General features: G+C 32.6%; 3 pseudogenes across 1 annotated transcript; 1 reads left to right on the top strand and 2 right to left on the bottom strand.

Moving 5' to 3' along the window:
* Positions 1-7,004: 7,004 nt before the first annotated feature.
* LOC150031506 (formyltetrahydrofolate deformylase 1, mitochondrial-like) lies at positions 7,005-10,666 on the bottom strand (annotated as a pseudogene).
* A 4,628-nt stretch (positions 10,667-15,294) lies between these two features.
* On the bottom strand, positions 15,295-22,251 carry LOC150031505 (E3 ubiquitin ligase PARAQUAT TOLERANCE 3-like; annotated as a pseudogene). Its single transcript, XR_016525769.1, has 15 exons — positions 21,748-22,251; positions 21,229-21,325; positions 20,858-20,942; positions 20,588-20,754; positions 20,423-20,499; positions 20,205-20,261; positions 19,938-20,094; positions 19,704-19,852; positions 19,320-19,484; positions 18,931-19,230; positions 18,697-18,738; positions 18,312-18,567; positions 17,730-17,855; positions 16,646-16,730; positions 15,295-16,093 (listed from the first exon to the last, which is right to left on the bottom strand). The product of XR_016525769.1 is annotated as an E3 ubiquitin ligase PARAQUAT TOLERANCE 3-like (transcript).
* Positions 22,252-22,654: 403 nt separating this feature from the next.
* Positions 22,655-23,764, top strand: LOC150031504 (E3 ubiquitin ligase PARAQUAT TOLERANCE 3-like; annotated as a pseudogene).
* Positions 23,765-23,787: the final 23 nt, after the last annotated feature.

Genomic DNA, 23,787 nt, shown 5'->3' with positions numbered 1-23,787 from the left:
CATAAAAAAAAAAAATGCGTTTCATTGCGAATGGATTTTTTAGTTTTTAATAAAAAAAAAAAAAATATTAACCAATTTATTTCTCAAAAAAATTAAAATATATATATTTTTTGAATTTAGGAAGAAATTTTGAAAACGGGACATTTTGATAATGTGATATGCATTTTATCATAGTTTATTTACATATTTTTAATTGTATATATTAATTTAAATTTTTTATTTATTTTGTCTCTAATATTTTCATCTTTATAATTTTTTTTCTTTCTAATATGGTCTCTCTTAAAAATAAAATGTCCAATCCCCTAGTTTTACTGCAATATACTTTAAGAAAACCCAAATTTAGACATAGCCGGATAAGATTTATTTTTTATTATTTTTATTTAATATACATAAAATTAAAGTTTAACCCAATTATTAAAACACATTTTCGTTCAAAATTTTGGTATGAAAATAGTATAATGATAGTATACAAATATAAACCTTTTTTTAAAAAAATAATAAAATAATAAATAAAGAAGATAGTATACAAATATAAACGAGAAGAATGATTTATTTATTATTTATTATCATCTGCCCAAGCTGCAAAATTTGAAATTGTGATATTTCATAATAATTTAAAATTTTATTCATCAAAACCTTCTAAAGTAGTTTTTGGAATAAATTTATCTTCCTTTTCTTAACAATCCCTTGTATTACCAAACTTTCCCTATTTTCACCATAATTAACTTTTTTTTTCCATTTGGAAACACATCCTTGATTAAAAAAAAACCCCAATTACTTTTCATCCTCCTACTTTGTCTCTTTGCAAAAGAACGTGAAAATATTAATCAACAAAAAAAAATATCAATCAAAGATTAGATTGAAAATACCTATCACAAAGATAGAAGGACCTCCCAGCCTAAGGTCGAGGGACAAACAAAACATAACGAAAAAACGAAAAGAAAATGGCATAAACTCATACTACAAATAAAGCACACCAAACTCAAGGAAAAAGGTCTCAAAGCAAAGAGTCCCTTTGGATCCTTACAAGAGAAGTCCCGGTCCACTTAGAACAACAAATAAAAATCTCAGGTCGATCAATCAAACTAATCACCTGAGCCGGACGCATAGAAGCCTATGAACTCGAAAATTACGCTCACACCAAATATGGTAGATAATTACACACCAAGCAACTCTCCAAACCTTACGCCTCAACCGCTTTCTAGAGCTAAACTAACAAATTCAAGTAAGCTTCATATCCCATTGTGAAATCTTGTGGGAACATTGACCCAACAAAAACATATCACCTCAAATAGTCTTACTAAAAGGATGGCCAAAGAATAAATTATCTCTAGACCCACCTCCACCAATACACAGAACATAGTCACTAGGGGTATCATAACAACAACAATGAACACGATCACGAATTTGCAAGCGATTCTAAATAACCAGCCAAGAAATGAAGGAGTGCCTGAGAATATTACCTCCAAACTAAATGAGGCTGGCCCAAAGCACCACATGATACCTAAGACATAATGACTCTCGCACACTAACTACCAAAAAACACACTAGAACCACAAGAGACCTAGATAACACTATCCTCCCGACCAACCTCAACCCTAATCAAATGAACCTATATAGGGATTATATTTGAAATCTATTAGATAAGGGAAAAAAAAAGAAAAAAATAATAATTTGTGGATGTATTATTAAACATTTTTAAAAGATTTGTTAGACTCAACATAAATAATTTAGAGACTTATTACACATAAGTTTGAGACTAAAATTTATAATTTAACATTCATACTATTGTGTAGAACTAAAGTTTTTAATACCATAAATATACCGACTATTTGTATATTAGTATATGTATACATATGTGAAAAAAAATTAGAACATAATAAAAAATTTATTACTGGATTTAAGTGTAATAAAAATTAAAATAATATATAAATATATAGAGATTGCAAAATTAGAAAATTGAAAATTAAAATTGTATATTAGCATATATGTTGGAACATTTATAAATGAAATGTGAATAGTTATACGTGGTATTAATTTTTAAAAGAGAAACTTGAAATAAAGTTCGAATATGTTTATAAAAAATGAAAATTAAAAAAATAAATAAATAAGAAATAATTTTCTACATCAGATTTGAATCTTGAACACAAGGGCCCACAATTTATTTCGGCCACTTTAGTGACCGTTGGAATAAGTCTACTATTTATTGTTTTAATAAACCGTATATTGTATGATACATATATTAAAAGTTACCCCACCTGACCCCTTTTTGGATCCATCCTCGAAGTTGATATCTTTGGCATTGGAAACAAATATCTAAATAAATTGATTATTTAAGTAGTCGACATTAAACACAATAACTAGTCCGTTTAATTGGTAATCTGGATTCTATTTTATATTTTCAGATCCATTGAATTAAACGAATATGTGTTTGGTAGACAATTCAGATTCTATTTCTGTTTCTGAAAACTGTTTTCGAATTCTGTAATCCAACCGGTGCAAATTCAAAAAACAATATTTTTATACTTTTATTGTATTCAGAATTTGAATGTTAAAATTTAAAATGCAGAAATTATATTAAGTAAAAATAAAGATATTCAGAAATACTATATGTCATATTATAAATTCAATTCTCTTTTTCTTTAAAGAAAATATGTATTATGTAATATACTATAAATTAGTTAACTTGCAAATTTGGTTTCATGGTTTTTATAAAGTTAGAAGTTAGTCCCTATAGTTTTAAAAGTTAGACTTTAGTCTATGTGATTTGATATAACTTCATATATAGTCCTTATGGTTTGTCAAAATTCTTTTATTCTCTTAAATAATCTCTACTATAGGTACAATTTATGAAGCTTTCATCAAAATTCTAATTATAAATTATATGACCCTTCTAACTTTCTCCAAACTATGGGAATTAATATTTCCGTTTATCTTATTAATTAGATAACATTACAAAATAATAATTATACAAACTTTTTTTAAACATAAAACATATCACAAATAAATTAATAATAGTTTCTTGTCAAATAACATGTTGTGGGTAAGTATAACTAATTTTCATTGTTTAAATTATAAATCAATTTTTGAATATGCTACCAAACACATTTATGTATGTATGAAGTTTGTATATACAATTTAATTTTTAATTAATTCTATTGTTTTCAAAAATTTTATGTTTACAGATTCTCTACTAAACAGATCTAGAGTGTATATTTTATTTTCAAAATCAAATGGCATCTAGTGAAGACAAAAGGTTATTGTCGCCTAAGATTTGAATAATTTAGATAACACGATAAAGTAAAATTTTCAAAAAATTAAAGGAAAAAAAAACGTTTTACTGGTAATACTTTAGGGTGATGTTAGCATCTTTTATCTAAAATCACATTATTTGGGCATCAATTATTTGTCCATCCAAATTAAATAATCCTGCATGGACTTAATAATCATAATCTTTAAAAATCTAATCCCATCTCAACCGAAAAAGGGGAAATGATTTTTACTTTGATACAATCATTGTTCTCTAACAAACCTTGACGCTCCGGAAATGAACACATTATTTTCTTGCTAACCAAAATTTATTATTATGGGACGCAATGAGAAATGAATTTTTAGAGCACATGCCAATTTATAATTGTACTTAAAATTGACAAGCATGCAACTCCTTCTTAAAATAAGCCACGTGTTTGTGTTCCAATCAAATATTATTGTCTCGTCCTCAACGAAAGTGATAATATTATCAAAGATATGAATATTGTTCGTGGATGGAATTACAAGATTAGTCCCTAAAACTTTTAAGTACTTTGTGCCTAGAAGGTGTTCGAAGATTTCTATTTAAAATTAAATTCATTGAATGAAGTTTGAATTTGTATGACTTATGTACAGTTATACAATATAATGTCTATATTTTGGTTCCTTTGATTCTTTCTCTTATAAGTTTTATAGGGAAGTTTTAGTAATCTATGTCGTCTTCTTAAAGTTTCGACTTTGACATCTTCAAAAACTCAATAAATATATTATTTTAGTCTTTCAAATCTTTATCCTTCAGACCTTCAACAAAGGTTAAATTGATTGCTTTAGCTTATCTTTCCACCCTCTAGGAAAATTCGATTATACGTTTCCAAATCTTTCAAATCTTCAATTTTTCAAAAGTCTTGACACAACGCTGATCCAATCTTCTAATTCCTCCCTTTGATAGTACCAGATTAGAGCGTTGTGCTCATAGAAGAACCACTATTTTCTGCCTTGAAAGCAAATCAGTGCAACCTCGGTACTAAATAATCACAAGAAATAAGTTGCTCTCCTTAACACCGATCTTCAATGTGCATTTAGTAGGGAAAGAATGAAATTGAAAGGAAAAATGGAGTCCAAAACAATAACAAAAAGACAAAATGTCTGAAGTAAGATATGAAATTGTATATTTTCCTCAAAAACATCAATATAAAGAGAGACAATGGTTTTCAAATTTGAAAAATAAATATCAGATCCACAAAATCAATGGAGAAAAACTTTAATAAATTTTTTTTTTGTAATGTTAATAAAATGGTAACTTTTTGGTAGAAAAATAAAAGAGAAATGTAGTAAAAAGTTATTTTTTTTAAGCACGAGCTTAGGTACTCAAACCTGCCACCTGTCCATTTGATTGGACGATGTTGTGACGGCGCACGACGTATATGAGAATGTTCTATTTCCACTACAACTACAATTTAGAATTTTACATGCAAGTCTTTGGGGTCCATCCCTTTGGACTTGGGCTTATATCTCTAAACAAAAACTAAATTTGAGTCTAACATTTTCCTTTGGCGATCCTGGGTTCAATCGTCTTAATTTATTCAAGGTCCAAGGTTAATCCCCATCGGGAACGGGACGATATCCCCACCCTATCCCTGCGCCCAAAACATTTTTTTTAATAATTTTTTAATAATAACAACATAAATAAATATAATAAAACAGTAGCTTTCAACTTTTTTTTACTTTTTTTTAAAATTTATTTATAATATTAACTATCTTAAACTTTGTATTAATATCAAATAATTATTTAATTATTAATTAAATAAATAAAAATAAATAATAATTTATACTTTTGTTTGTATTAAATCATTTAAAATTTGAATATAAATACCCAAAGTTTAATTGATTTAAACTAAATCATTAATGAAAAATATAAAATATGAAAAAAATTTCTCCCGCGGAGACACCCGATCCCCAAATGGAATTCCTCGACATCGACTCTACTATCCCCAAAATGGAATTAAAAATCTTCACTAGGACGAAGACAGGGAGTGCATCCCTGACCCGTCCTGCCCTATTACCAACCCTAATTGATGAGGCGAGATGACATGGAATTTCTCTTTTATATATTCTAATTTCCTTTCTCCCTCCTCTCCCCTATCTCAATGAAAAGCTCCAAGTGTGTCATCTCCCCCATCTAATCTCCCAAATTGCTCGAACTTAGGAAGCAAACCTGTGTCTTTCCACGATCAGCTTCCCTTTGTCATTTATTACCATCCAAAACCACAGCTCACTTGATCAAACACCCAAAAATCTATATTTTTAATTCTTCCATATTGTTCTCTATTTCCACAAATCAAAATTCTGAAATACACCACCCTGGTTCCTTTCATGTGGTCCACTAGCCCAAACATTCCTATCCCGCAGAACAGTAGCAACCAAGCGAGTTCGGAGTGGCCATGGAGTTCCCCAATTGCTTTAGGAAGAATCGATCTCCCTAGTCGCCGTTCCTAAACCAGCCGTTGGGTTTGGTGAACCGGAAGGCATAGCTAGTGGAACCGTCATTGATGGTCACAGCGTGGACCATTCCGTCATTGTCGAAGAGATGGTGTCCAGCAGTGGGCTCGTAGAGAGGAATGGAGGAGAGCCAACGAGAGGATGAAAAGAGAGGAGAGGAGGAGAAAGATAAGGGAAAGAATAAAAAGAAAAAGAAAAATGAAAATGAAAAAATTTTCATGTCATCTTTTCTCGTCAGCATCTATAATTTTTTTTATATTAATTTATAAACAATTTTTAGAGAGGGACCGTTTAAACCAATTCTTAAAATTCATGGACCAAATGTTGGCCAATTTGAAACATTGGAACCTAAATATACCTACTCAAATAGGGTTTTTTTTTTTTTTCCAAAACAGAATTATCCAAGAACACAACCCAAACAGAACCTACATATTTCCCTCAAATATATTCTTGGACAAAAGGTAGAATCATATATAGAAAAACCCATTCAACATAATAGGCTTGTTCAGTACTTCTGGACATAGTGTATGTATCCAATTTCATATGGAAAATGCTGATCCAAACATAATTCTAAGAGAGTGACGTTCAAATATTAAACACATTCCCCAAAAGTCGAAAATTCAAACCACGACAAGGAAAATGAAAACCTTACAAAACGAAGTATATCTGTCTGGAGAGAAATAGGAGAATTTGGAAACATTAGAGAGTTTGAAAGCCTTTGAATAAAGAACAGGTTGGACCTAAGTTTCAAGTCTCTTTTTCAATGTAAGTTCCCAAGGAGTTTCTAATCATCGTAACTTAGTAGAGATTTTTGTAATCGACCTATGTTTCTTATTATTTTACCATAGGTTCCTGTACATGGTCCTATTGCAGTGAGGTATTATTCTTTTTTTGTATAGCACATGCCTTCAATAAGTTAGCTAGAATCTGACAGTTAACATGTTCTCTATTGAGAATTCTCACAACCTAAAATGCTGAGTGCAAACATTCAAAAGAATAGACAAAGATAATATGAAATTTTTCCGCTTGTCCAATCCACCAACACCTTACAATCAACAAAACTATGTGAGAAAAAACCTAATTCATTATTTTGTTAACTTGCAAGTTGTTTTGGAATAAATCAATGTAGAAGTCAAGGTATATTTGTAGATAGAAATTGAACTAAATATAGAAATTATACCAACAAGATTATGTTGATTGAAAAAATCAAATGAGCAGAAGAAGAAATGCACTTGACATACTCTTCAAATTGGATTTTCCTCTTAAAAAACAACAGTCCTGTTTTCCTCGTATGGCAAAACGCGCAGTTCACAGTATGATCTAATTGCATTTGTTAGACATTGCTTTTCTAGGTTCTCTGACTTCTGTACAAAACTCTGCAAATTATCTCTGTGGGAAACCCTCTCAACCTGAGAATTTTGAACAGATATATTGTGGTTATATTATTGAAAGAAAATGGCAACTAACATGCTTGCCGGTACTGTTCAGCAGGTATATCACCATAAACAATTATGGACTGCGTTCAACTAGGATAATTATAAATTTTAAAAACAACCTACTGAATTTAATAGTTTACTAGAAAAACAAGGTATAAAGGATGACCGATTAAACATCCAAAGATTTATAAAAAAAAAGGAATATAGGAATAGGCTATGGTTCATATATAACGAACAACAAAATAGAGAATGTGTAGATTTGGTGCATTAAACAAATCTAAGCAGATTACCATCTTTCAATGATTGGTCCTGCAACAAGTTCTTCCGTCACTAATGACTTGTAGCATCCAATTAACTTCGACGCCGCATTAAATGCCTGTCACTAAATAACAAATTAAACATGCATTGACAGTTACAGAAAAGGAAACAAAATGAATGGGGTGAGGGAGGGGGGTTGATGGCTTCTGTAACTTGCCTGTTTTGAAGGATTACTGCCCTTGAATGAAGGCAGAAGACCATGGTGGATGTTAATGACATCATTGCCATAGCACCTCAAGAAATTACCAGATAATACCTGCAGAAGAACATTGATAATTGCCAGGATCAGATATTGAATTGCACAATAAATGAGTTTATTAAAAGCACTAAGAAATTGCACTAAATCTACTTTTCAACATCCATTGACTTCGTCCATATCTGTCTTTAATGAAAAGTATGATTTGGAAACCTGCATAATTAACTCTTTTTCCTTTTCCTAAAGAATCAAGCTGGTAGGAATGTGGAAGTATTATGATCCAATTTACCTGCATGTACCTGGCAAGTACTAAAAAATCGGTATTCTTCACCAATTCCAATATCTCTCCTTCTCTTTTATTATCTTCTTTTAGTGCAAATAATGATAAGCAATACCATCTTTCAAGAAAGCGCAATCAATGGGTGTTGGGGGCTCTATCATGATTACTGAAACAAGTGGATTGAGAAGAAAAGTCACGACACTTTGAAACAAATTAAAAAGTTGCAAAGATGTAACCTTATAACACATGTATTTCTCACTGGAAGTTTCCCTCCTTGCCATTGATGAAGCAAGTCATCAACCAGCCAATGATCCCTGCAATGAGGAAAAGTAAAGTTAATCTCAAATATCCATGCCAAACAAACAAACAAACAAACAAACAGAAGAAGCAGAGAGAGATGAAGAGAGAAGAAGAAGAAAAAGAACATGAAATTGACGGGTAAACCTGTTTTGAAGCAAGAATTGCAATCTTATATTTGGGGTCTTGATCTGGTACACGGACAACAGATTTCCAAGCGTTAAATGTTCTCGAAATCTTAAGGAAGTCTTCATCCATTTGCATCCTAAAAAAAAAAAAAAAAAAGAAAAAAAAAAAAAAATAAAAAAAAAATGTTCTCGAAATCTTACGAGGAAGTCTTCATCATTTGCAATCCTTGGGCCATTTAATGGATCAAAAACAACTGGCTGCAGAAACCGAAAGTGGACGAAGTTTGGAATATCAAAACCAAGTATTCAGCATAGTGGACTATAGAAATCCAAATTGCTTCCTTGAAGATATAGAGCTCGACCTAACATTCATCACAGCCTAGTTAATGGCCATAAACGAAAAATTGTACTAGTTTTATTCCAGTCAAAAACAGGTACAAAGCATGGCATACCATAATTCCCAACATGGAACAATACATTACAATCGGAATACATTTTAGATTTCAATTAAATTACTTGAACAGAAAACAAGGTTCAAATTTTAGTCCGATTTCATGATTTTTTAGTACCGTGTTCTTCTGCTTTCTCCTTCTTTTTTCTGGATAAGAAGCCAACTATTTAGGCATTTCTTTTCATACAAGATCCACAAAACACACTTTGAGAGTGTCAAGTATGCAATAACTTCAACTGTTCCCAGAAAGGAGAAAACGAAAACCTTGTTTGTTCCTCTCAAATTCTAGTTACTCATGCAAGTCCTCAGTAACACCCTTAAACACGTAAAAATTTCACTCTTTAAAAATTTCACTCTTAAAATTCTTTCACTCTTTAAAATTATTACTCCTGACAGGATATAAGAAATACTTTCAGAAAGGAGGACACGACTTCTAGAGATACAAGGCAAAAAAAAATACAAGAAATGAAATTTGAGCATGGACGTCATTCCTGGCTTGCCCGATGGTCATGGAACATTTGCTTAAGAAGTACTGGATCAAATATAAAACTCATATATATGAACCTGCCATATTCATTATCCTTCATTTTGAATCCATGTTTCTAGGCATGATGCGGAACAAAAATAAAAGAACATTTTTTACTCTGAATGTTACAATAGTGGAATAGATTGACTTTTGTATGCAATTGGGTAAGTTAGAATAATGAGGTCATCATCCACTTTTGTATGAAACAAAAAGTATATTGCATTTTTTTTTGGCGTCTTCGACTGCTGAAGGTTGAGGTTGGCTGAAGGTTGGCTGAAGGTTTGGAACAAGTTCTAGATGCCATCTCTTTATTGGCTGAAGGTTGGCTTACTTCCTTGTTTTAACTTCATGTCATCTACAAACCCCTCTTTTAACACAGAAAAGGAAAAGGAAAGAAATGGAAGCTACATAGTACCAGCATATAAAATGATTTATTCAGAAACAACCATAGGCAAAAGAAGCCAAAAATTCTTCAGGAATAGAAGACGTCGTTCTTGTTTTCAGGGACAAAAATATCGGCGCTGAGTATGTTTCCCCCTCTGGAAGCTATACATTCTGAGAGCTTAGCAACGATTCCCACGGCATCCTATCACAAAACCGATTCAATTGCACCCCCATGAAAAACAACAATATAATAGCACAAGAAATTTTCGATTACATCCGACTAGAAACATTAAAGCCGAAGATATTTAATTTATTAACAATCAATCAAATGAATCAAAGAAAAAGTACCGAATAATAACCGGTAGAGGAGAACTTACAGGACAATGGAAGACATGGATTCCATGAGCAAAAGAGGAAGAGGTCGGTAAATCCAAGGAATCGCCCGGAGAATTCAAAGAATACAAGGACCTATTTGCAAACCCAAAAACTCGAGGGAAGCTCGACGAAACTCTCCGAATGAGGGGGCCATCTCTCTTCCTCCCTCCCAACTCGCAAACCTTCCGAGCTCCACAAGGTTCAGAACTCATGACACACAAACGAATCCGCTGCAAGAACAACAAACGAAATCCAAATTCAGAGATTTTCAAAAGAAGCACAAACACACCCTCCATAAATCCACTACCAAAAAAAAAAAAAAAAAAAAAAAAAAAAAACAAACAATACAAAGAAACAATACCAAGAAAAATGAACTTAAAAATGAAATCTTCTAATGCTACCTCCCTCCATTCACCGACCCAAAAACCGAGCCCCTTCGATGCCAACTGTTACTCTGCTTCGAACAGAACCCGCCCTTAGCCTGAATCAAATCAACGCCAATGCCGCAAACGGAAGAGAAAGAGAGAATTTTACTTGCACAACATGGTGAAAGGGGATTAGGAGAATGAAGGAAACGAAGGATTCCGGAGACGGATAGAGCTTCCGGTCTGAATCGACGGTGAAAATGGAAGGGAAAGGGGTAAGAAAATGAGATATGGAGACGAAGATAAACAAAACAGATAGGAGGGAAAGTGTGGACGAACATTTTTCCCATCAAAACCGATTTTGCGAAATATATATTCTTTGTTTTTTTAACTTATATTTAAATTCGAATTAATTCCATCATTTTTTTTTTTTTAAAGTAAAAATAGGATATTAAACAAAAGACAGATTTTGATTGTTATTGCTATTATCACATAAATATGCCTAGTTGTGTTATTATCTAACAATTATTTTCATTCGAAGCTCTATTTTGCCTTTATCATTTTTATGAGTAAATACTCAATTCGGAGCTCTCCTAGAAATTGGTTAGTTACTTCTCGTTTTGTTCTAGAATTCTTCCGATTCCTAGGTCATTTATAACATGCAAGGGACTCAGCTGTACAGATCTTCGATCCTTGAAAAGATTCACGAAAAAATAGAAACATATTCATTATTTGTTTTTTAGATGCAATGTATGAATTTTGTTGAATGAGTATTAATATCTATAAATTTTAATGTACAATAAGAATGGAGAGAGAACAAGAGAATAGATCTGTTGAGAATATAAGAATGAAGTTATGAATAAAAATATTAAAATCATTTAAATATATGAGATATTAAATTTATTGTATAAATTTTCTTTTACATAATATGTGGGATGAATAATTCTAACCTCTAATCCAGAGTTTGATATTAAATTTTATTTCATTTGAGTTATACTCATGTTCATATAATTAATTAGTGAAGGATTAATTAGTAGTTAGCTTTACAACTCTTGTACATGAGAGTTTTTAATTAATTAAATAACTATAATAATCAATGTTAAGAAAAATAAAATCAACACTATTGAGTAAAATTCACTTAATTTCAACTTTGATTTAAATTAAACTATATTTTCATTTTTTTATTGTAAAATTAATACAATAGTAATTGTAATATACTACAAATTTTCCGATTGTAAAAATTGAACCCTCAAATTCATAGAACTGTAAAAAATTTGAACTTCAAACTTACATAATTGTATATTGAAAACGTAATGTAATAAATTTGAGGGATTAATTTTTATCATTTGGGGGTCCAATTTTTCAATACTATAATACGATTTGAGGGTTCAATTTTAACATTTATATTAGTTCGAGAACCCAATTTTTACAAGCCCAATTTTTACAATTAAATGTTTGAAAGTGTAATTTACAACTATGACCATAATTTTTAGGAGTAATTTTTGCAATTTTTTCCAAAATCTGTAAACTAGGCAATTGTTTGTTAACCATTTGGATTTTTTTGTTTTTGTTTTTGACAAAAAAAGTTTTTTCATCCATATTTCTTACAATAATTACAACTCTTTTTTAAGTATATATGATGAATCTTAACCAAATTCAAGAATAAAAACCAATTTTTAAAAGTTACATTTTTTAATTTCGAATGAAATTTGAAGGTGAAGTAATATCTATAATTTTAATTTCTAAAAATAAAAAAAAACAAAATGGTTAAAGATCCTAGTAATTAAAAAGCTCTTTTTTGCCCCTAAGTTTTTTTTAATTCGAGGGATTCACTAGTTAGATACATGATTCTCAAACTCAAATGAATATTATTAATTAAAAGATATTGGGGTTATCAAGTTTTAATCTTACAAAATAGTTAAACAAGAGTATTGTTTTTTTTATTTCAAACTTTAATAATAAAATAATTAATATAAATATTAATATTTAAATTATTTATTTTATTTTCATAAAAGATTAGAATGTTTAAACTACAAACCTTTCTATCGCTAATCACATTTATATATTCAATATAAACCTCGCTTTGACATCTAAAATTAATTGCTGCTATATTAATATTAGAAATTACATTGACACTATATTTTTAACAATATTAAAAATATGAACTAAAAAAAGAACTTATTATATAATTAATTAAAAATAATACAATATACATAAATATATATGAAAAGATGCAAAATTGTGATCCGGCCTTCCTAAATCCAAGTCTCCGTAAACTCTAATTTATCGAAAATACGAAATAAAAAAAAAGTCTGGAAGAACACAACTCTTAATATTTGTATTATCTTTGTCGTCGTCGTCTAATGATGGGGAGTCAATTGACATACAAATATATTAGTTAATTTGAATCTCATTGGTAATCATTGTTATTTTTTTTTAAATTTAAACTTATGGACATTATTCAACCGTCCAAAATTCTTCATTTGTTATCTATTTTTCATTAACAATTAAAAACCAAGCCAAAAAATTTTTGAGAATAGAAAAAATACTTTCAAAGATTGTTATTGTTTTTTAAATTAAGATAAGATAATTTCAACCATTTATAAGATGCAAAAAATTATTATAAATAGACTTAATTTTCAAAAACAAAAAACAAAAAAAATCAAATGGTTCAAACAGGGTCTTAGTAATTACGAAGTATGTGATTTTGAAATCCCTCCCCCACCTACAAATTGTATTTAAAAAAAATTATTATCTTGTCCCTCCGCTTACATTAATATTATATTCGTTTATTTTAATGATTGTATTAACGAATTCGAGAGTTAATTGCAATCGTTTTTCTTTATCTCTTCTCCTCCATCTTCTTCGTTCTTATGGATAAGAAAGAGAAAGAGCGGAAGAAGAAAAGATGGGTAAGAAGAAATAAGAGAGAGGAAGATAACAACTTTAAAAGTATTATTTATTCAAAGAAATTTAAATAGATAAAATAATTTGACAAAGAACTTAACGTAGTGACCTAGAAAATTGTTGAGTTGGAAAATTCAATGACCTAAAATGAAACCTAAGTCAAAAATCATGGACCAAAAGTATAATTTTCTCTTATTTTTTAAATAAAAGTTTAGGTTAAAATACCATGTTGGTGTTTATATTTTGAGTTTGTTAAATTTTTAGTAAATTTTAGTATTTCACATATCTTATTTTCTTGTATAAAAACTGCTATTACTATTTAATCAATTATTTGTAAGAAATTAATTTTAAGTACCAAATTAAGATTCATTGAAAATTCCTGAACTAAAATTGAACAAACCTTCGAAATATGAATATTAAAATAGTATTTTAATTAAAATTTTTAATATTACAAATTAATAAAAATATACTTTAGCCATATATCCTATAATTATAAAATGATTGGCTCATCATGCTATATATATATGCATACATACATACCATACATATGTATGTATGAAAACAAACCTTATTCATAGAATATCCCAATCGTTTTAAGATATACGAAATTACAAGGTTATTATATTTTTGTTTGAGGTAATTTTAAAATTAATTAATTAATTAAATTAATTAAGCCATTTGTAGTTATGTTTAAAGTGGGATTTTTTCGAAAATTTACGAGCATTTACGACTCCTCTGATAATCCATTTGATTAACTATTTTGTTTTTATTTTTATTTTCTTTAAAATTAAACTTATGATAAATTTTAACTAGGATTCGAAACCATTGTATTTAAGAAAATACAAATCATTGTAAGCAAATGTGAGGAACTAAACTTAATTTTTCAAAAACGAAAAATAAAAAATCAAATGCCAAATGGGGCTCAATTATTTATTTTTTGTTTTTTAAATTAAACCTATAAACACAACTTACTGTTACACTCTAGATTTTCTTGATTTGTTATGTAATTCTCCTACCAATATTTTAAAAAGAAACCAAACCAATTTTTGAAAAAATAATTAAATAATTTAAAACTGTAACTTATAAAAAAATATATATATATAGACTTTGAATTAAAAAAAAAAAATACAAAAATACAAAAAATGATGAAATAGTTTACAACACCATTTGGTAACCATTTGGTTTATTTTATTTATTTTTTAAATTGATCTATTTGTATCCCTATTTTCCTTACAGACAATTGTATCCTTTCTTAAAGTTATAAAAATTTAAATTCTTAGCCACATTTCAAAACAACTTTTTAAAAGCTTTTTTTTAGGTTTCTCAAAATTTGATTGACTTTTTAAAATCATAAGTAATAAAATAGATAAAAAAAGAAGAAATGTGACATACACTTACTTTTCAAAAACAACAATAAAATAATTATCAAAAAGATCCATCGTTTCACCATTTTCGTCAAGAACGAAGGAAAAAGATACAACTTCGTGGAAATTAATATTCCTCAAGTATAGTGTAAAATAAAAAATAATAAAAAATTAAAAATTAAAAAAAAAAAATCAAGAGAACTATTCCTAAGAAAGAGAACGCATAGAACTTTTCTCCCAACTGAAAGAAGAGAGAGAGAGACTGAACGCAAAGAACTTGAATAGTGGAAAACGAATTGTTAAAAAGAAATAGAGAATGAATAATAATTTCATTCGTATATTATTAAAATTTATGAAAAGCAAATACAGAAGAAGAAGCTCGAACAGTACAAGCCCCAATTACAGTACTCATCCGCATCGGATGCAAAGACATTGGCATCTCATTCAAATACATATGCTTGTACTTCCACTTAAACCCAGTACACAGAAATCAATTTGGAGCTTTCAACAGCATTCATTGATCTCGTACCGTCAGTCAACTGACGGGAAGCGGAGCGGAGCACGGTTCTTTGAACCTGTGGCAAGGCACGTCTCCATGGGACTACCCTACATTTGCAGAGGCTGCTGCATTCTCAGGGTGCCTTGATTCTTCGTAATCACCTCAAACTACTATCTGTGTTTGCTGTAGCTACTACGGTCACGCTCCCGCTCACGTTCTCTTGTTGAGCCTCTGGGATGTCTTGATTCCTCCTGATCCAGTCGGGATGGTGGAGGCGGGGATGGCTCATACCTAGATGGCTTTCTCTTGAAATGCCTATCGTCGTCGCTTGACTCACAATCAACAGAAGTGGCCCTACTCCTCCCACGACTGCTTGTCACCATTGTTGAGACTGCCTTTGCCTTGTAGTCATCGTAGTATCCGTTGGATGATGCCTTGTGATGTGTTGCTGAAGCACCAGAGTCGCTTGGTGGTGCTCCTTTGAAGAGTTCAATTTCCGTTTCTTCGTCGTCTTTCCGCCGGAAAGCTAATGCGAGAAAACACACATCTTTTTGCTTTACGGTCTGCAGCTGCCTGGCAGCAGATTTAGCCGAGACTTCAGAGGCTCCCCGGACTCTGAATGTTGACGATGACGATGGTGTGCTGGTCATAATGATCATTATGGTTGTCCTTGTCGATATCATGATCGTGGTGGTCAGACTTCCTTTTTGCGTGGGGGCGGGGGACAAGGTGGTCCAACATTCCTTGCAACATCAGGTGAGCTCTCAGGTCGGCGACGGTCGGGTTGTGCTCACTAGCTGAAGTTTGGGGTGCAAACTTCTGCACGTATAAGGAGAAAAGGCGGGCCAGTTAATCAATTTGAGAGGGGTTAAATTTTGTGTATTTCTCATCTCGATAAAGAAACTAAAATGGTTAAGATAAATTACACGATAATAATACACTGATAAAGAGAGGGAGGCTCGTTATTTCAGATTCTAAGAAAGAAAATCATGCTCTGAAGACAGATAAAAGTTCAACGGACCTAAGACTCGAGGAATATAGCACTAATCATACTACAGTAAAATCCCAGGCATTGATGCAGCACACTCACCAGTGCGAGGTGGATAAAGAATTCGATTTTATATTACATCTTTTACTTTTTTGGAACAGATAGAGAAATAAACATGTTCAAAGAATTGATTATTTTTCCATCCACAGCCACGTGTATAAGGGGTACATAACAAAAGCTCTACATCGATATAGAAAAGTGGTACAAATTACAATGCTCCAAACTAAGTAAATCGATCAATGTATCAACGTAGGACTAAAATTGATGCCATAAAAAGAATTCAAAACAGAATCAAAAGTGCCACAGATACAAACATGACATACAGATTTTTGTTTCATTGAAGGGCCATCCCCACTGCTGGACACTTCCCTTCCAAACTCCCGATCTTTCAGTGGCTCCCGCTCCCTGCTGCAATTTGTTTCAGAACAAATTTAGTTGGTATATCATAATATTAACAATTTCAAGATTAATTGCACATAGCAATGCTACAGAACGACGACCCCCGACACCCCCCCCGACACCCCCACCCCCCCCCCCCCCCCCCCAAAAAAAAAAAAAAAAGAATAAAAATAATAAGAGGGAAAAGAGTCAGACAGAAGGTGCCTTGGTTTTTGTTGAAGAGTCTTCGACAAATCAAGATTTTTGCTGAGAACCAATCATTTATCTGATTGTTTGCAACCAAGGACTTTTGTGTACCCACTCATCAGTGAAAGAAGCTAATTAAAGATCTTTTTTGTTTGATAAGACAAATTAGAGATTTACATCTTCCCAACAATTTCATTTTGCTTCTTAGGTCACAACCTCAACGTAAACGCTTCCAATTCCACCATTGCATAAATAGTTCGTATAAGTATTACCTTGGTCATTCATTTGTTTCTTATTTTCAGGAAGAAACAAAAGGACGAGAGAGAAGAAGGGTTCATATTCTAGAGTGTCGGTCAACTGTGACTAAACACGTGAACCCCAAGATATTGGAATATAAAAAGCAAAGAAGGTTGAGAAAAAATTTCATCACTGAAGGTATTCGATTGACAATGGATCGTAACAGCTTCAGTATTTAAAAAACCTATAAATATATTTGAAACCAATCACAGAAACTAAAATTTTCTTTTTTATTAATAACCAAATTTCCACATAAAGGGCATACAGATATGAGCCTATACCAGAAAGAGGCAACCTAAAAAAGGCCTCAATCAAGCGAAATAAGACCTAAGTGATAGTTACAAAGAACCGCTAAGGTACTGAAGCCCACAGAGACATGGAACCGAGCCCAAACATCACTTGATGACCTCTCAAGACCTCCAAAGACTGTTATTCCTCTTTCCCAAAGACACAACAGAACGACAAACAGCAAAAAACACCTCTCTCTCACAAAACGAAAAGGAGGCATTATAATGCTTCATATACCTTTCAATTCGTCTTTCATTTTCATGCTTCCTCCTCAAATTCAAACCAGCTTTCCGAGCCTCAAATTCCTCACGGGTCATTGCAGGAGGTGCAATATTCATACCCATGCCAAAGTCTGCAAGATCCCTACATATGTACAATATTGAAATCTCTTCAGCAGTGGTACAAAACAGTGAAATCTCTCACCATCATTTGTTTGATAAAGTAACATCAAAACACAAAGTAAATTAGAAGGGATCAGGCAATGTGAAAATATGCAATCAGTCGCACACGCAGAAAAACACCAAGTAGATCTCCTTAGCAATGAGTATGGGCATTATATATCCAGCTAAGGCCACAACAAATGGAAGCGATTTGGGGAACAGAAGTACATATTAAAACCAGGGGTTACGATAAACAAAAAAGGTCAGGGGATTCACTTCTGAACAAACTAATGTGTAAAGTAGACATGTTAAGTCCATAATACAATTCACTAAGATTTCATTTGAAATAACACTGCTACAGAGATACAAAGCTTCACTGAAGGGGTGGAGGGATTTAAAAAAGGATCTTCCATCTCATATATAAAACATGAAGACATACCTCTGAGGCGGGGCAACAGGAAACGCATAACTTTGCATAGCAAATGGATCCTGAGGTATGACAGGTCCAAAGGGCATGTCCAAGGGACCTAGCCCATAACCACCCATATATGGCATTGGAGCCGCAGCATATGAAGGCATGTATCCATCAAAACCAGGTTGCATGCCTGACCAATATGGATTATATGGCGTCGGGCCACCCATGGGCATCATATAGTTCTCTGCTACAAGATCTTGAGAAGTTTTCCATTGAAAGTCTGAAAGACATCCAGAAATAATATCCCGGACATTAGAGCAATCTCAACCAAATTCTTAATAATAAAACATATTAATGACAAAACTGTAGAAAAATTAAAGTAAAACCATAGTGGAACAGATTTGAATACCATTTGCAGGCATGCGAACTTTCTTCTTCTTCTTTTTCTTTACTGTATCAAAAAAGAAAACGTAATAAGTTTTGATCCAAACTATACATAAGAGGTACATCAACATGGTGTGTGCCACAAATTTCATTTCTCAAAAATTGCTAAAAAGAACAATGTGGAAAAACTACTTCAAATTACATCGTACAAAGCAAACAAACATATTATTAACACTCGCACTATTCCTTGCAATATTACCTGCCTCACTAGCAGCAGCCATCTTCTGCTGCACTTCTTCGTCAACTATTAAAGCACTCCCTTGTGAAGCTTGTTCCTTCACACTGATTGACTCATGTGTAGCTTCAGATTCGTCAACTAGTTTTGTGGACTTCACTTTCTCTAAGGTCTGGGGTCCAGAGGTAATAGCCTTTTCCTCTTCTACCTCCTTGGTCTTTGTAGTCTCTTCGTTGATTGACTGTATATTTCTTTCTCCCTTTGAAGCAGCAGATAAGGTAGGGGAAGGAACCTTTGGCTGTGCAACGCGAGCAGATTCCATATCTAAACATGAATTATCAACCGAATTAAGTCATAATATGGCAAATAAAAATCTCGGTCTAAGTGAAAGAGCCAAACCATAAAATGCATACCTTGCACCTGATAGGTACTACCAGCATTATCGGCACTACTATTACCAGACTCCAAAATGCGATTGATTGTATCCCTGAGTGTCTTATTTGGCAAGAGATCATCTGCAAGTATGTTGGTTGCTCCACAAACACATGCCGACTTATTGATAATATGATCCCTAATACCTGTGACAAATGTTTCACATTACAAAAAAAAAAAAAAATAACTTTTAATATGTGCAAGAGAGGCATGCATAATAATGCCTTACAAACCCACAGTAATTAACAGAGTCGAGCTAACTGAATGGTAACTAACACTTGAAATAAATGGAGTTCTAAACTCCAAAGTGATATTTAGTACTAAGACTCACGTGGTTAGTAATAGTTACAAAATTGTAGTCTTACATTTATCACAAAAGCTCTTAAAGCAACACTTGCTTGTTAAGACAGCATCTTTCATAACCTCCTTACACAGAGGACAGTGAAGCTCAGGGGGCAAATCACCAACTGAACGTGTCGAAGGTAGACCTTCAATCTCCTTCTCAAAAGCAGCCCTGTTCCAGTTCAGATATGATGAATGAATGGCTAGACTAGTTCAGATAGATAATTAAACTGAAAACGCTGAAAAACATATCTTACTCATTCGGCTTCAAGACAGCTACAGCACCACTTGGCAATGCATATGAACCATCAGGAGTGGCCATCAGCATAGACTTTGGAATCCCAGTGGGAGGCTTTACTCTTCTTATGTCATAAGTTGGATCTCCATTTGTGGGGCAGTGTTGAATAAAATGTCCTGGACACAGATATTAATACCACATTCAGATCCCCGCAAAAGAAAGCAAAAATGAAAGAAGAAAATACCTAAAACAACCAACGCCTTAATTAAGGAAAACATAAACGCACCAGGAATTTTGCATCTGTGACACACATATCCCTGTGGAGGTGTCTTCCTTTCAAATCCTGCACAGAATCATCAAATGATACAGAGATTAGAGGAGTTTAGATATGATCTTCTAAAATTTTAAGGTTTAAGCAGAGACGGTAGCAATATAGCCATTATCCATGAGTCCATGACATGAATCATTTAATAAAATATAAATTGATCAGGGATAAGTCCATACCAAAACCACGTCCTCCCATTCGTCCACCAGCACCCCTTCCAAAACCCCTACCGGGACCAAAGCCATCAGAACCTTGACTGCAATCCATAAATGCACGATGCAAATCAGAATCTTAAATAAACACATCACAATTAACAGTTGCAACAATAGTAGAATGTAACTCACTGTTGCCAATCTAAGGCTGGGGTATCAATTAAAGCCTTAATCTTGCTGTCCTCTTCAGCTTTATTTGTAGGAGGTGCATCTAGAATAGGATTGCTTGGCTGAACTGGAAGCACTTCAGGAATTGCATAAAGATCATTACCAAACTCATCCCACTCAGAATCATCAGGCTGTCGCATCAAAAGGCGTGTCACTTAAAAGATCATGGAAGCAATAGAATGATATAAACAAACTGAATCAATACAAATACAGAATATGAAGACTAAGGCTCACAAATCTCAGGGTAGCTGATGAATCTGCAACTGGAACAGTTGACTTGTCTTGTTCGATATCTTCAACTTCACTTTCAACTTTTGGCCTGCAAAAACCAAAACAGCATAACTAAGTCGGATCATCAAAAGTTATCTCCATAGGAAACTGACTTCACATTTGCATTCCCCTGTCCACAATTACTTTTGTTTTTAGGCTTATGTTCACAACACTCGGGAGTGCTGCTAACTCATGTAACACAATGGACATTCTTTTGTTGATTTACAAGGATGTTCATTTAAGAAAGACGATATGATCTAAATTTAAAAAAAAAAACAACCACACATGTAAGACCAACTTACAAAAACCATTTGATTAAAGGTTTAAGATCGTACTCTTGTTTAGTAACAATGGGTAAACGAGGTCTTCCAGGAACACGGCGAATTAAAACTGAAGTATTCTTTGGGATCAACATTGCTTCATCAAGATATTCTGAAAATTACAAAGGAGATAACAGAATCTATAAAACAATAGTACGACATCAATCCAAAAACCAGACTTAGAATATGTGATTCTCCATAGACGGTCACAAAAACCCCCATTGTTGATCTTCCAAATTAATACGAGGATAACCTCATAAATCCAACATTGTTAAACTGATCATTAAATTTAAACCAAACCACAATGAAATTCAACAGTTCTTAGTTTTAGAAAAGTCAAAATTTCTTAAGTATTAATGCAAGTTAGTGCCCTCAAACCTGAAATTTTAGACTATAGGAATAAAATAAGTCTCTCCAAAAATTACAGGAGATAATTAGTGATCGTAAGTAGCAGTCATCTAACAGCCCGCAACCCATAATCGTTTTAAAAGTGCCTATGAAAATTAGCTAAATTCAATTGGAGCCAAAACCCACCTTCATTAGTCTGGGCGTTGGTGACCACAAGATCAAAATCAGTGCCCCTTCCCAAGTGCTTCGATTCAAATATTTTTTCTTTCAAAGTACCAACTGAGATGAAAGGACCGTCCATAGCAATTGAATCATAATCTCTTGCACTCTTAAATTTATAATACACCGCCATAGTACTTTTTTTCAAAAATAATATATAAAAAGCCAAATGAACAAGCAATGAATATAAAGGAATGTGAAGAAATGAAAAGGTTCGAAGGCCTTCAGAAAAAAGGGCCTTATATTTAACTCGAACAAATGAAACAATACAAAATATCAAACACTTCTCCCTTCAACAAAACCGGGATCGAACAAATCGAACTGCGGAGAAGAGGGCTTCTACGAACTTCGTTCGCTGAAATTCCCGTTATTCTCGTCCGACAAAAGTACAATAAATCTCAATGGATTCGGTCGAAGCCCCGAAGACGATAAGAATCTCCTCTGAATCTCAATGGAGTTCCGTAGATCGAAGAATCAAATAGTAGAGATTCCCTTTATCGAAGAGCTCTTCGTGAAACAAAGAGCTCTTCGAAAAGGGAATTCTCTACTATTTGATTCTTCGATCTACGGAACTCCATTGAGATTCAGAGGAGATTCTTATCGTCTTCGGGGCTTCGACCGAATCCATTGAGATTTATTGTTGTCTTTTGTCGGACGAGAATAACGGGAATTTCAGCGAACGAAGTTCGTAGAAGCCCTCTTCTCCGCAGTTCGATTTGTTCGATCCCGGTTTTGTTGAAGGGAGAAGTGTTTGATATTTTGTATTGTTTCATTTGTTCGAGTTAAATATAAGGCCCTTTTTTCTGAAGGCCTTCGAACCTTTTCATTTCTTCACATTCCTTTATATATTCATTGCTTGTTCATTTGGCTTTTTTTATATATTATTTTTTTGAAAAAAAGTACTATGGCGGTGTATTATAAATTTAAGAGTGCAAGAGATTATGATTCAATTGCTATTGGACGGTCCTTTCATCTCAGTTGGTACTTTGAAAGAAAAAATATTTGAATCGAAGCACTTGGGAAGGGGCACTGATTTTGATCTTGTGGTCACCAACGCCCAGACTAATGAAGGTGGGTTTTGGCTCCAATTGAATTTTTAGCTAATTTTCATAGGCACTTTTAAAACGATTATGGGTTGCGGCTGTTAGATGACTGCTACTTACGATCACTAATTATCTCCTGTAATTTTTGGAGAGACTTATTTTATTCCTATGACTAAATTTCAGGTAAATGAGGCACTAACTTGCATTAATACTTAAAGAAATTTTGACTTTCTAAAACTAAAACTAAGAACTTGAATTTCATTGTGGTTGGTTTAAATTTAAGATTCAGTTTAACAATGTTGGATTTATGAGGTTATCCTCGTATTAATTTGGAAGATCAACAATGGGTTTTTGTGTGACCGTCTATGGAGAATCACATATTCTAAGTCTGGTTTTTGGATTGATGTCGTACTATTGTTTTATAGATTCTGTTATCTCCTTTGTAATTTTCAGAATATCTTGATGAAGCAATGTTGATCCCAAAGAATACTTCAGTTTTAATTCGCCGTGTTCCTGGAAGACCTCGTTTACCCATTGTTACTAAACAAGAGTACGATCTTAAACCTTTAATCAAATGGTTTTTTTGTAAGTTTGGTCTTACAAGTGTGGTTGTTTTTTTTTTTAAATTTAGATCATATCGTCTTTCTAAATGAACATCTTGTAAAATCAACAAAAGAATGTCCATTGTGTTACATGAGTTAGCAGCACTCCCGAGTGTTGTGAACATAAGCCTAAAAACAAAAGTAATTGTGGACAGGGGAATGCAAATGTGAAGTCAGTTTCCTATGGAGATAACTTTTGATGATGATCCGACTTAGTTATGCTGTTTTGGTTTTTGCAGGCCAAAAGTTGAAAGTGAATATGTTGAAGAGATCGAACAAGACAAGTCATACTGTTCCAGTTGCAGATTCATCAGCTACCCTGAGATTTGTGAGCCTTAGTCTTCATATTCTGTATTTGTATT

Source organism: Benincasa hispida, unplaced genomic scaffold, assembly GCF_027475165.1.
Source record: "Benincasa hispida cultivar pf3 unplaced genomic scaffold, pf3_genome.v1.1 HicScf118, whole genome shotgun sequence".
Classification (NCBI taxonomy): Eukaryota; Viridiplantae; Streptophyta; class Magnoliopsida; order Cucurbitales; family Cucurbitaceae; genus Benincasa; species Benincasa hispida.
The sequence above is the reverse complement of the archived record's forward strand: the minus strand, read 5'-3'. Positions and strand labels throughout refer to the sequence as shown.